At 41.8% G+C, this 11,116-nt stretch overlaps 1 protein-coding gene across 1 annotated transcript in view; it reads left to right on the top strand.

Moving 5' to 3' along the window:
• Positions 1 to 1,548: 1,548 nt before the first annotated feature.
• TMOD3 (tropomodulin 3) overlaps positions 1,549 to 11,116 on the top strand; it is a 79,723-nt gene continuing 70,155 nt past the window's right edge. The window contains exon 1 of the mRNA XM_060618514.3: positions 1,549 to 1,741. The gene's annotated coding sequence lies outside the window, so the exon portion shown is untranslated. The remainder of the gene's footprint in view (positions 1,742 to 11,116) is intronic.

Below are 11,116 nucleotides of genomic sequence, written 5' to 3'. Positions count from 1 at the left end.
AATACGATGCAATGGCCACAAGGTGTAATGTTGATGGTCCTCTAAGAATATTTGCAATTTAGGAGGGTTTTTTTTTTTTTTTTTTCTTAAAAACTCCAAATCATCAGTGATCTTCATTTCAGGGATTAATGTGTGCTATTGTACAAAATTCCAGGGTGTTTACCTAGGGTGCTTCCTGCTCTCAAGGGCAGAAGTAAATGACAGGAAAGGTTTAACCATTAGTTGGTTTCCACAATAGGTTTGGCTGGAATGTACCTCAAGCAGGCACTTCATCCTCTTCCTGGCTACTTTTTTTTTTTTTTACGTTTATTTTTGTTTTGAGAGAGAGACAGAGAGCAAGCAGGGAGGAGTAGAGAGAGGGAGACAGAATCCCAAGCAGGCTCCACACTATCAGTGCAGAGCCTGATGCGGGCTCAAACTCACAAACCATGAGATCATGACCTGAGCAGAAACCAAGTCAGACGCTTAACCAACTGAGCACTGAGCCAGTGCCCCTGGCTGCATTCTTGAAAGAAGGCATATCAAAACTAAGCATTACTCCTGGGAATGGTTTAGTCATGAAGAGCAGGCCAGAAAAACTACCAATGAGTGACTAAGGGAATGAATGGAAGGCCATTGCCGTTCTCTCTCCACAGAGCCCTGCATAAAAGACAGCCATTTCCTAACACACAGAACTGTCTTCTGAGGTATTGCTACTCTCTTCGTCTTCCCCTCCAGGCTACCCATCCGCCCCAGCACCCTCCTTTGAGCAGCACTTGCTTTTTTTCTCCCACTTCTATTAGCTGAGCTTCACCATCTGGTGTAGAGCTTGAGGCTGATATGGGAAGATAGGTTGGAGCCAAAACTGCTTGGGAATATTGGGGCTATAGCTGCGACATTATCCCTGGTTGTATGCTTAAGGAAATTACTAGGGTCACAACGCCCTTGAGATGACATGTGCTTGGTTTATGCCCCTCTCTTCCTTCGCCTTTGTTTACTTTTTTTTTTTTTTTAATTTTTTTTTTAACGTTTATTTATTTTTGAGACAGAGAGAGACAGAGCATGAGCGGGGGAGGGTCAGAGAGAGAGGGAGACACAGAATCGGAAGCAGGCTCCAGGCTCTGAGCTGTCAGCACAGAGCCCGATGCGGGGCTCGAACTCACGGACCGTGAGATCATGACCTGAGCTGAAGTCGGACGCTTAACCGACCAAGCCACCCAGGCGCCCCCTTTGTTTACTTTTCTATCAGTTTTTCATGATGAGTTTATAGGGCTCCATGTCGCGTGCTGGCATTAGCAAGCAAAGGTAAAATATAAGCCCTGCCTCATGTGCCTCTTTAGTCAAAGCAAAGTGGAACTCTATACCAAGGAGACCCTAGTTGCTGTTTATAGCTCCCAGAGGGTCAAGGGGAGATATTTCCACTAGTGAAGATTGTTGTCCCCGGCTGGACGAAGACTTGCAGCCACTTCCAACGTCCTGCAGATTGTAAAAACCGGGATCAGCGCTGAGCGTCGCTCTCCTCGCTCGAACTACAGCTCCCAAGATGCCCCGCGACCGGGGAGTGCGCACGCGCGTCCGTAGCGGAGGGGGAAACTGGCCGCACGGACAGAGCCGTCGGATTGGGGCAGCAGCCGGCGAGTGGATCCGGCAACTCCCAAGAAGCAGACGCAGGCGGGCCGGCGGGTGCCGGGTGCTGGAAAACGAAGGGCAGGCTTTCCCCGCGGGTCTGTGAAGGTCAGCAGCTCCAGCGGGTGCCAGTCAGGTACGCTCGGCCCGGTGCTTTCCAGGAAGTCCGTCTGCAGGCGCAGACAGGGAGTCTCACCGGCCATGGTGGCTGAGGAGGGAGAGGTTTCTGTCTTCCAGACGCCAGCCCTGGCCTCCTTACCTCCTGGTCTCTCCGGGAGCGGGGAGGGGTTGGGTGCTGTTTGGGGGGCGAACGGGCCCGGTCTGGGGCCGTGGGGCACGCTGGGCGTCGCCCGGAGGCGCGTTAACCCCCGGCTGCTGATGAATCACTCGGGGGCCCAGCCTTCTCGGGTTCGGGACCGGCCCCTTCCCCTCCCGCCGGAGCCCGCGCCTGTCGAAGCTGTGCGAGCTCGCCGTAGCTACTCGCCCCTTCCACTCCACCCAGGCGTAGCTGGGGGGACGATCCTCGTAAAAGGGTGTTCTCACCCAGACTCCTGCAAAGGCTTCTGCTAGTTGAAAGTTAGAAAGAAAGAAAAAAAACCTTAGGTCACACCCTTGGGGGGGGGGGGGGGCGGGCACTAAAATCTGGCTGGTCTTGCATTCATCGGTTTTGATCTATCTCCTTTGCCTTAAAATAAATTCCTGGCTCCTGCGCAGCACAGCTGGATCCGGCTGTGAAGTTTGTGTGTTGATGTGTTTTGAGGACGTGACTGGGTCGTTGTATTTTTGCTTATGAGGTTGGTGTCTTTCCTCTGCAAGCCTTCAATCTAATTACAAACAAATGGGAAACAGCCATTTTTTTTTTTTTTTTAATGTTTTAGTTAAGAATTTCATTTCCAACTTGCCGTTGGCTTCTCTTAAAACCAAAAGTTGTCTGGTAATGAACCACTGCAGTAAAATTTATCCCAGGAGGTCATACTTGAACAGGAAATAAGCCTGTGGAGATTTAAGTTAGTTATGTGCAGTCTCCCTTGGGTTGTAACATTTTCATGCAGCTCATGTTTCTTTCTCTGAGAATCCTTCAGATTAATTTTTTGGCAGATTAGGTTGATTAATTAATTGGCCTGTCAAAAAAATATATCGGGCTTCGAAAAATAGTTTTGTCTAGCCTCATTTACTTTTGCTAGTCTCTTCCTCCTAGTCTTTGGCACATTTTACCCTACCACTTCTTTCAGAGTCCACAGTGCTTTTATTATAATATTTAAAATCCCCTTTCCAACTCATTTCTAGTGAAGAAACAAAAAGATAATTAAAATGTAAGATCCAGTATATTCTAAATCTTTTAGCCTGCTTGCTCTCCAACCACTCAGGATTCCTAGTTTGCTCTTTATTTTACTTTTTTAAGTAATCTCTGCACCTCACTTGGGGCTCAAACTCACTACCCGGAGGTCAAGAATTGCATGCTGTACCTACTGAGCCAGCCAGGTGTCTGGAGTTTGCTCAACTTTAAAATGAGGTTATCGGACCAGGTGACCCCAAGATTATTCTAGCCCTAAATGTCTCTGATTTTTAGAATTCATTTATTCTCTTCATTCAGGAAGTATTGGCCACATTTGTCATTCCAAGCCCTGTGGTAGGCCTGAAGGAACAAAAATGTTTTCCTTAGGATGTTACTGTCCCAGTGCTCAATTTCTTTTTTCTTTTTTATTATTTTTATTTTAAATTTATTTATTTTTGAGAGAGAGTGTGAGCTGGGGAGGGGCAAAGAGAGGGGGACAGAGGATTGGAAGCTGGCTCTGTGCTGACAGCAGAGAGCCCGATGCAGCTCTGAGTCACAAACCATAAGATCATGACCTGATCTGAAGTCTGATGCCTAACCTACTGAGCCACCCAGATGCCCTCTTTTTTTTTTTTTTTTTTAAGATTTTTTTTATGTAATCTCTACACCCAACATGGGCCCAAACTTACAACCCCAAGATAAAGAGTTGCATAATCTTCCAAATGATCCAGCCAGGCGCCCCTCAGTTTCTTTTAATCATATTTTTTGACTAATTTAAAAGTTTTGTGGTATACCCTCCAGGCCAAATTATTTTGCAATTAAAAACTTCACCTAAAGTTAAATACATACATAAAGTTAAATACGTAAATACATACATAAAGTTAAATACGTGCAGGTCACATCCCATTACAATGATTGGTTTTCACTCTATTCGGAGACTTTTCAAGTCTCAGCTACTGGTCCATTTAAATAAAGCGTAGGTTCCCTACAACAGAAAGGACTTGTAGGGTGTAGGGTGGTGCTCTCAGACTTTAATATGCATAAATGACCCGGGATCTTGTAGGTTTGAAGAGGGTCCCTGCATGTCACATAAGGAATGCTGTAGTCTCTCACACTGTATATATTTATTTATTAATGTTTTATTCTTGAAAAAGAGGGTGTGAGTGGGGGAGGGGCAGAGAGAGAGAGAGAGAGAGAGAGAGAACAGAGGACTGAAAGCGGGCTCTGCACCGACAGCAGCAAGCCCGATGTGGGGCTTGAACTCACAAACTCTGAGATCATGAACGGAGCCAGAGTTGGACACTCAACTGACTGAGCTACCCAGGTGCCCCTCTCACACTTTAAATATCAAGGATGGGACGTTTTATGACTGGTGCTGATTACTGTGATACTAGATACATAGCAATGGCTTTTCTCAGTTCTCAAAAATTTTTAAAATAATCCTCTTCATTCTAACAGAAATAATTGCCTTCACAAGTTTTTTCTATTCTTTCTTCTTTTTTCCTCCTCTCTTCTTCTTTTCTCTTTGCTGTGTACTTTGAGCTTTTTTCCCCTCTCATCCTCATCCATCCTCAGCTGTTTTCATTCCCATTAATTCAGTATTTCACTAATTCAACAAATACATGTTTTGCCCCATCCTGTACAGGGCGCTGTCGTAGGCTTCTGGTGAATACAGACATATAAGACCTGGGTTTTGTCTGGAAGCTTACTCTCTCTGATACTGGGCACGTGTACTTGTTTATAGTTCAGAGCACTGTATGAGCCCTGTGTAGCGAATAAAAGCCTGCAGTGGGTGTTAAGGAGAGATCTTTTACAGTTGTGGGGGTGGGGAACAAATGAAATCACCTTTTTTTCAACTCACCTCCCATCACTGTCCCTAGGCTATAGCCTCTGTACTATTTGGTTGTGTGACAAATCTACGTAGAATACAGTAAGATTTTGTAAATGTATTTATTTGGATTCTGGGGTGAGCTGGCTATATGAAAATCATTTAGAGCAATATCAAGGGAGTGAGAGGCAATAAGGGATAAAAATACACCTGGAAAGAGACCAAAAGAGGGAGGGGAAAAGATGAAGAAAAAGAGACCAAGGAGGACCTAGTAAAACAATAGGAGAAAATGGTTCTGTGGCTTTTCAAGTGTCAGTCCGATGTACTAATGTACTAGCTCTTGTTACTTAGGCTCTGTTATCTTTTAAAGATCAAATTAGCTGGGAAACTATTCATCAAGCTTTTCAATTGCTCTTAAATTTAAATATGTGTGGACTCTGTCTTGATTAAAATAGTTGAGGGCAATAGTTGAGGCTGTCATAATGGCTAAAGCACTGTTCTGTCAGTGACTTTCCTTGAAGACATTTGATTTACATGTCTCACTTATCCTCATTTAAAAAAAAATTTTAGGGGTGTCTGGGTGGCTGAGTTGGTTGAGCATCTGAGTCATGATCTCATGGTTCATGGATTCAAGCCCCGCATCAGGCTGTGTGCTGACATCTCAGAGCCTGGAGCCTGCTTCAGATTCTGTGTCTGCCTCCCTCTCTGCCCCTCCCCTGTTCATGCTTTGTCTCTCTCTCAAAAATAAATAAAAATATTAAAATTAAAAAAAATATATATATATAAAAGTATTTTATTCTTTTAAGTAATCTCTACACCCAACGTGGGTCCTGAACCCACAACCCCTGAGATCAAGAGTCGCAGGCTCCACTGCCAGCCAGCTGCCCCATTTATTCTCATTTTTATCTCAGATTCACACAACTATAAGATCTTATTGAGAGGAAAATGCTATAGAAAACAGAAAAGTCTGCTCGACGTCTAACAGTCCATTAGGTACATATTGAAATTGTGAAGAACCAAACTAGATTTGCTATTTATGAAAAATGAAACATGAACATGTATACTATATGTATCTGCCTGTATGTGACTGTAATCCGTTGTTATTGGCAGTAATAGAGATGTGAATAATCCAGAGTGGCAAGTAATTGAGAATGTATGTGTCTGTTCTGTCGTATTCTAGAATTTTATTTGAAACAAAATCATTAGCTTTTATCTTGAAGCAGAGTGCTACTTTGTATTTTTATTGAGGTATAATTAACATTCAGTAAAATGCTGAACATTCGTATGTTATGTGTCCAGTTCAAGGAGTTCTAAAGTTTTATACACTGTAACTTCAGCCAAAATAAGATAGAAAACATTTTCATCACTATAGAAAGTTTCCTCATGATCCTTTCCAGTTTCCCTCACCTACCCTCCTCCAGTAGAGGCAACCACTTTTGATTGTATTTCTGACGCCATAGATTTGTTGCTTAGTCTTGGACTTGACATAAATGGTCATACAGTATATGCTTTTTGTGTGTGTCTAGCTTCTTTAATGTAATATAATGCTTTTTTGTTATTTTGAGAGGGGACTTGGGAGAGAGTGAGTGAATAGGGGACAGGGGAGGGGGAGAGAGAAAGAGGGATACAGAGAATCTCAAGCAGGCTCCTCACTGGCTGCACAGAGCCAGAGCCAGACATGGGGCTCCATCTCATGAACCGTAAGACCGTGACCTGAGCCAAGATCAAGCTCAACCAACTGAACCACCCAGGCGCCCCTGTAATAGAATGTTTTTGAGATTCATCTTTGTTGTGTATATCGGTGGTTGGTTCTTTTTTATTGAAGACTAGTATTCCATTGTATGAATACACCCTAATTTCTTTATCTGTTCTGTTCTTGATGGATGGTTGGGTTTTTTTTTTTCCAGGATTGGGTTATTAGAAATAAAGTTGTTATGAATATTTCCTTTATAAGTCTCTTATGGATAGATGTTTCCATTTCTTTTGATAAACACCTGAGAGAGGAATTACTGAGTCATAGGGTAGCTATATGTTGAACTTTATTAAAAAACCACCACACAGTTGTCCAAGGTGGTTTGTATATGACTTCCAGTTTCTTCACATTTTTTATGTTGCCTAATTTTAATGCTGTCAGCCTTTTTTGTTTTACCACACTAGAAGCTGTAAAATGGCACCTCAGTATGGTTTTAATTTGTATTTTTTTGATGATTAAAAATATTGAATGCTTTACTGTGTAGCAGTTGGTTTCACTTTTCTTGTGAAGTATCAGTTAAAGTTTTTGCCTATTTTTTTTTTTTTCCAATGGATGGTTCATCTTTTTTATTGCTGTTTGTAGGAGTTATTTATATATTCTAAAAATTTTTTTAATGTTTACTTACTTTTGAGACAGAGAGAGACAGAGCATGAACAGGGGAGGGTCAGAGAGGAGACACAGAATATGAAGCAGCCTTCAGGTTCCGAGCTGTCAGCACAGAGCCTGATGAGGGGCTTGAACTCATGGACCATGAGATCATGACCTGAGCTGAAGTGGGATGCTTAACCAACTGAGCCACCCAGGCGCCCCCATAGGAGTTCTTTATATATTCTGAGTATAAGCCCTTTGTTAGATATATATTTTTTACCCAGTCTGTGCCTTTTCTGTTTATTTTCTTGATGATGATGTGATAAGCAGAAATTTTTACTTTTTATAAAATTTTTACCATTTTATCAGTTTTTAATTTTATGGTTAGTGTTTTTTGTGCCTAGCTCCAGGGTTGCAGAGATATTCTCAGTTTTCTTCTAAAAGCATTCTTGTTCTAGATTTTACATCTAGGTCTGTGATCTGTCACAGATTAATTTTTGTGTCAAGATGGGAGGTAGGGGGGCGCCTGGGTGGCTTGGTCGGTTAAGCGTCCGACTTCGGCTCGGGTCATGATCTCACAGTCTGTGAGTTCGAGCCCCGCATCGGGCTCTGTGCTGACCGCTCAGAGCCTGGAGCCTGTTTCGAATTCTGTGTCTCCCTCTCTCTCTGCCCCTCCCCTGTTCATGCTCTGTCTCTCTCTGTCTCAAAAATAAAAAAAATGTTAAAAAAAAAAAATTAAAAAAAAAAAAAAAAAAGATGGGAGGTAGGGGTTTAGGTTCATTTTCCCTCTGTACAGGTATCTAGTTGTTCTAGCAATGTAGGTTTAAAAATTTTTTTTCCTTTCTCCATTAGATCAACTTGGTATCTTAACTGAAAATTAATAGAGCTACTTTGTATTTTGGTTGTGCTTTTATTTTTAGTTTCTTAAGCATGGGCCCTGTATCTTTAAACACAAAAGGAAAATACAAAAAAAGACTTTTATGCACCTCTTTGAGACTGTAGCTACATTGAGATTGATCCAGGGCTGGTTACCATATATTTTCTGATGGAGGAACGTTAATAATGAATTTGAATTTGAAATGGCTTTCCTGCAGTTGAAGTAATGGATGCAGTGTTAGTTTCAGTATTGCTTGTACCCTATCCATAAGCCAGGCTGTTGGGGGGGGGGGGGGGCGGAGGGGGGGGCGGGGAAGGAAGGAGATTCAAGCTCAGAGAGATCATCTAGGACTCTATTAGAGCAAGCTGTAGAGACCTTAATATTTTCTTGTTTATTGATTGGTCAAAATCGATGTAAATATATATAATCCACGTGTTTTAGTTTCCATCTTTCTACTACACTACTCCAGTCCAGTCCTTCGTGACAAACAGTTCCTGAATGTGTCCTGGAATAATTTCTAAGGAGACAGGTTGGTTATTGTTTCTACCAGATTTTATTGACTGGTAACACAAAGCAGTATTGTTTTTTTTATTCTTTAATGCTTATTTTTGAGAGAGAGAGACAGAGTGCGAGTAGGGGAGGAGCAGAGAGAGGTGGAGACACAGAATCTGAAGCAAGCTCCAGGCTCTGAGCTGTCAGCACCGAGCCCCATGTGGGGCTCAAAACTCACCAGTGGTGTGATAATGACCTGAGCCGAAGTCGGATGGTTAACCGACTGAGACACCCAGGTGCCCCGAAAGCAGTATTATTATTATTTTTCTTATTTTTTATTTTTGAAAACAGTATTATTTTTTAAAGACATCACCTCAACTATATTACTCCAGTGTAACTGTTTTAATTTTTCCTCATTTTCTTCCAGGTTTTGTTCATCCATTTACATATTTTTATATGGTTGTAATCATAGTGTATCTGTTCTTTTCTGTTCAGACATTGAGTGATAATCAGTAAACACTTTGCCACATGTGTGTTATCCTTGTTAGTAAAGACACAGCTGGAGACAGAGACTATACCAGTTGGGAAACTTAGCAGTGGGGAATCTTGAACCCAAGCTTAAGTAAAATAGAAGCAAAGTTAAGATTTTCAAAGACATGTTACCCCTCCATGGAAATATAGGACAACTCTGGTTTCCTTATTTTCTCTCTTTAATATGTTACAGCTTTATTGAAATTCACATCCCACATAAGTCACTCATTGCAAGAGTACCGGTCAGTGAATTTTAGTATATTCACAGAGTTGAGCAATCATCGCCACAATCCATTTTAGAACATTTTCATCACACCAAAAAGAAACCCCCTACCCATTAGCAGTTGCTACCTGCTTTCCCCAGTCCCCACCAAACTAGGCAACCATTAATCTGTTTTCTGTCTGTATGGATTTGCCTATTCTGGATAGTTCATAACAATGAAATCATACAGTATAGTCTTTTGTGACTGATTTCTTTTGCCTTTATACTCTTAATAATTTGAGAATATTGAAATACGGACAAGCAAGTTTCCTTCACAGATGTGCACGCTTTTTGACCTGTAAAGGTATACACTCCCTCAGGTACATATGCTCAAACACCTACATCTACTCATTAAAAAACACAAACACACCAAGACAAACATACAGACTAAGGTAACTGATAGAGATAACCCTTTCCAAATAAACAGTTTCATATCAGAACATATCTAAGCACTAATACCACTACAAGTACATCTAGGTGAACACAGTTCCTGAAGTGTGTAAGAGAAGACGGTTGAAAACGTGGCAAGCTGGGAGAAAATGAGGGCTCACACAAGACAAGAGACATGAGAATGTGATGGCAAGTTGAATTTATTTAACGTGTACAGAAGCAACAGTCTGACATTTATTTAATATGTATATAGGCATACAAGTAAGAGTCTTGGAGCTCCTTAGTCTATTGCATAGCAGTCCCTTTGAGCAGGTTGTTATTAATTGTAATTATAAGGTAAAGGATTTCCATATGGAAAACTGTAACGAACAGAATATTTTGGTTCTCTGGGTGTGGTGTTACCATTTTAATGAGTCATTAAGGAATATTTCTTTGATATGCATACAGTGAAAAGAGATGAGTCCCCTCAAATGTATACATTATAAGTCTGGCATCTATTCAGGCAGCTCTTACCCTGGAGCAGGCATGGCACAATTTGAAATAATAACCCCAAGATTTATTTTTGGTCTTGGTGGGTAATTATTAACCCAAGTTAGTATTCTTAAAGAATTCTTTTGTTTCCTTGTTTGTTTCCTCTTTAATATAGCCACTGGGGTATTATACCTGCTTAGTGGGAGAGTGGGAGTAGGTGGGGGTGGGATGGCAGTGGGGCAGAATGCTTAATTAGATTAGGAAATGTCAATAAATATGTGATTATTTGACAGTCAGGCACCCATTTTCACCTTGGCAAGGCCTTATTAGTTATCAGCACACCCTTTACACCTGCCTTTCCTTTGCCATTTTGTTTGAGCCCCCATTATTACTCCTTGTCAAACCATCTCTAACTTTCCTAAGACATCAGACTGCGTTCCCGGGTGAACTCCTGGGTATAGTTTGCTCTCCAGAGTGTAGTACTCATCCCTGCATTCAGCCCCTTAGCCTTCCCCCTGCCATATCCTCTTCTTCCCCCTTCCCCCCCCCCCCCCCCCACTGCCAAAACCTTAGCTCTGGTGTATATTTCCTTTTAAGTAGGATACCAGGGAAGGCTCTTCAAAGAAATGTTGTTTGAACTGGTCCCTGAAAGATGCGAAAGGATTTGAACACGAGAAAAGGGGAGAAAGGTATTTCAGGTGTAATGAACATTGTGATCTGAGGGTTGGAGGCAGAAAAGCATGGAACTGTACTTCTTTCACCAGAAAACAGGGTGTGTGGAGATCACTCCTTCCCCTTTACTTTTCTTCCACTCCTTTCCCTGGCTCCCTTCTCATTCCTCCCCCACCCCCAGCATGTACTTTGATCTCTTTGCTTAGTATATACCTCTCTTCTATCTAGCTAAATCTATCCTTCCCTGACCACCCACAGTGATCTCTGAACTTCCCTAGTACTAATTACCAGTCCCATTCTTTTGTCAGTTAATTTTATATTGCTCTGATTTAAAAAAAAAAAAAAAAAAAAGCTTTGTGTGCATGTCTCAT

Source organism: Panthera onca, chromosome B3 (genome assembly GCF_046562875.1).
Source record: "Panthera onca isolate mPanOnc1 chromosome B3, mPanOnc1 haplotype 2, whole genome shotgun sequence".
In the NCBI taxonomy this organism is placed as follows: domain Eukaryota; kingdom Metazoa; phylum Chordata; class Mammalia; order Carnivora; family Felidae; genus Panthera; species Panthera onca.
Note: the sequence above shows the minus strand (reverse complement) of the source record. Positions and strands in the feature narration are given on the sequence as shown.